Raw genomic sequence first — 3,632 nt, 5'->3', positions numbered from 1 at the left:
GTCCTCTGTGTCTCCTTTTCATCTTATTTAACTGAAACCTCTCTCACCCTTTTTGTTCAGCTCTATAAGATATGTATCATTTAGGAAGTCACACTTTAATCATGAGAATGTAAATGCTGCTGCAGCAGCGACGGATAATGAAACCCAGTGTTAATGAGAAAGGAGCCTGACGGTTTTTGAGTTTTATGTAAAGTGGAAAAGGGAAATAATTTCACATATGACTGGTGTTCTTTAAGATGTAAATATCTAAACTTCAATTTAAAATCTGTGTTATTAAAATGTCTTGGACCCTCATCTGTTATTTTCTCCAGGTGAACAAGAATAAAAAGGAACCAATAGTCTAACAATGAGGTGGACTATTTCACAACACTTCAGAGATACACACAAAAAAAGATAATCAATAAAACAGCTTTGGTTGTATTTATGCAAGTATGTATGTATGTGTTGATGATTGGGTTTATGTATGATTGGATGGCAGTCTTCATGGTTGTATGTCCGTTTATTTCTATTAAGGGCAGCTGTGAGGGTTTGATCTGCTGCCACATGTCCGATGTGTCCTCGGGCGAGACACTTAACCCTAAGTTGCTCCGCTGCTTCGTCTGCAGCATATGGTTTAGTTTCTTCTGATGGACTCTTTACTCAGCAGTCTCTACCATCAGTGTGTGAATGTGTAGGTGTGACCTGCAGTGTTAAGAGCTTTGAGTAGTCAGAAGACTAGAAAATAAATATACAGTATAGTATTTATGAATGTAGTGCAACCTTTAAACCTTTATGTGTGTAACTTTGTGTGTTTGTGAGTTTATGTATTTTTGTATAGATAAATGGTCGTAAATATGTATGTATGTATTAAGGATATATATTTGTATATATGTATAAATGTATAATCCATCAGTCAGTTAATCAAACAGTATTTATGTTTACAGCCCCAATGCTTGAACTGTTGTGGTAGAGATATTCACTTTAACGTTTAGCTAGTCAGGCAGGTCAGCAGGCCGTCCACACCAGTTTTTCAATTTTTTTCGACATAGGTATGTTTATCCTTTTTTATGTTTTCTTCAACATATGTATGTATGTATGTAGCATTTGGGAAATATGTATTTAATGTGCTTAATGAGTGCACTATATGTACCTGCCTGCAGAGAACGACCTTTGTAGTGATATCCGACTCAACCAACAGCTAAACTCACCTGGAGTGACGTGGTCCGTCCTCTCACAGGAAACCGACTCGTTTTATTTGCAAGATTACCAGAAATGAACCCATTATCACAAGAAAACATGCACTGTTATCCCTACATATCGGGAAAATGACTCATCATCATCGAAAAATTAAGTAAATAAAGTGTATCAATGGACGTCCACTTAGGATTTCTGGAAAAACAAAGATACAGGGGCCCAGAGGGGTAGCCAGTGGTAGCATGGGCCCCCCTCGAAATTGGCCACCCAAGTTGCCCCCACAAATTCCTTAACTGTGATTGGTTACTTGCCTTGCCATAGGTTGACATGGACTATTCAGGCTGTGTTGCAACCCTACCCTAACCCTAACCCTGTAGGGATGCAACTGAGTATGCACACCTAAACCCTCCTCCCTTTCTCACCTTCGTCTTCTTCCTCCTCGCTTCGTTCTTCCTGCAGGCTAATTTGGTGTGTGTGACACCTGCCGCAGAGCCTAACAGAGATAACCATTTCCCTGTGGATTTCCCTGGGGAGAGATGGGAGGAGGGGTGAGGAGGAGGAAGGGGGGGAGAACTCTTTAATATTTGTCTGAATGCTCTGCAGGCTCGGTGCTGCTACAGACCAGCTGACAATGTGGACAAAGATGAACATCTTTAGGTTTTTTCTGACATAAAACAGATTTGTTCTCCAAAGAAAGTTCCCAGACGAGGTAAAATTAGAAGATTTAGTGTTTTTATTCACATGTACAGTACAAACATTCACTTTTTAATCGTTACTGAAGTGCAGACTGTACAGACCTTAGCAGCAGTTCTTCATGTACTCTATTTACATCTTAAACATCTGAGGATCTGTCACATCTGTGTCAACATGGTTTATACATTTCTTTACATATTTATACTCTGAGATACGATATTGCCGATCAGTCGTCATGCCTTATATGTAATATCTCTCAAAATAAATCTGTAAATCTGGTTTAATGGATCAAATAAAGTTGCGATGAAACACGTAAGTGAGAAATGTGTCGACAAACACAGTTTACTCTGAAGTCATGTTGATAAACAAAAAACATCTGTTTGTCCTGACGCACACAGACAGACTTACACAGGAGTCACTTCCTGGTGGCGTTGTAAACAAACAATTGGACTTTGTGAAAATGACTTTAAGTATTTTATTTTCTTAAAGCAGACAAAAGCCAAGGGGCGTGGCCAGAGGGGTGGCATGGACTCCCCCTTGATGGCCACCCCAGAATCCAAATCTATGATTGGCTACTTGCCTAATAAGGGGCGGGACTGAAGTACAAATCAACGACTCTGGCTGTTTTCAACAGGCTAATGGAACTCGTGTACACCGTCTGACTTGTGATGGACTGAATAACCATTTAATGTATATTTGCTCATCGAACAACATGCTGTACTCTCTTGAGCTCCAGACGCCTCACGATTACTGCGGGTCATTTGATTTTTTTTTTTTAAGTTTACAAATGAGGATAGATGTGTAGAACTTCCAATGTTAATTAATTTAATCCTGCAGACGAGTCGTACTCTGTCATCATTTTGCCTCAAGGTCTTTATTATTATCATGCTCTGTGTGTTATAAGTGGACACAGACACTATGACATCATTCATTGGATTTAAAGCCTGAACTTTGACATTTGGACATGAGGACTTTTTTGTGGGACACAGATTTGCTTTTTGCATCTGCATGACTCTGGTATCAGATCATAATTTAAGGGCCAGAATGATGAGTTTGCGCACGTCTTAGACCTTTAGATCACTGAACTCTCATTGGACAGGTCGCCTCATAGGGTCGTGCTTCCTCTGCTGTAAATCTGTCTGTGTGTCAGAACCTCTCACTCTGAAGCTTCTTTTTTTAATTTGAATCCCCTGAAACACTCAGGGGATATTTATTTATCACTGGAGTGCATGATGCTTCAAGAGCACGAGAGGACAAACAGGAGCATGAAACCACCACTAGATGTCACTGTCACTGCTTGGATTTCTCTGTAAACTGAGCCGTGCTGGTGGATTCTTCGTCTGACACCCTTTTATAAAAACACAGCGATGACACAGAAACACAGTCATGATCATAATGAACACCTTTAACACTAAATGCATAAAACACACACACGGTGCATACATGTTTACACCTGCAGAGACGTAGAAACAGGGTGAGGTGTAAATGTACATGCAGTGATAACCAGGGGGTGTACTCTCTAACTCGCTTATTTCTTTGTGTCAAATATAAACTTTCTCAACAAAGTCCCTCAGGTGACACACACACAGAGGAGGGTGGAGGTGTTTCTCCACCTTTAGTGAGATCTGTTCGGGACCGCTCTTGTTGGTGATAAGATTCGATTCAGATGCACGGGCTGAAATCTGATGTCACACAGGTCTAAAGAGAAAGGCGGAAAAAGGAAATACATTTATGTAGTCTGAGCGGGAGAAAAAACCATTCCTTTT

General features: G+C 40.3%; 1 protein-coding gene across 1 annotated transcript in view; it reads right to left on the bottom strand.

Moving 5' to 3' along the window:
- Nucleotides 1-1,883: 1,883 nt before the first annotated feature.
- Nucleotides 1,884-3,632, bottom strand: part of adarb2 (adenosine deaminase RNA specific B2 (inactive)) — a 173,066-nt gene continuing 171,317 nt past the window's right edge. Inside the window, exon 10 of the mRNA XM_020645365.3 lies at nucleotides 1,884-3,632. This exon is cut by the window's right edge and continues 2,155 nt beyond it. The gene's annotated coding sequence lies outside the window, so the exon portion shown is untranslated.

This window comes from Labrus bergylta, chromosome 20 (genome assembly GCF_963930695.1).
Source record: "Labrus bergylta chromosome 20, fLabBer1.1, whole genome shotgun sequence".
Lineage (NCBI taxonomy): Eukaryota > Metazoa > Chordata > Actinopteri > Labriformes > Labridae > Labrus > Labrus bergylta.
Note: the sequence above shows the minus strand (reverse complement) of the source record. Positions and strands in the feature narration are given on the sequence as shown.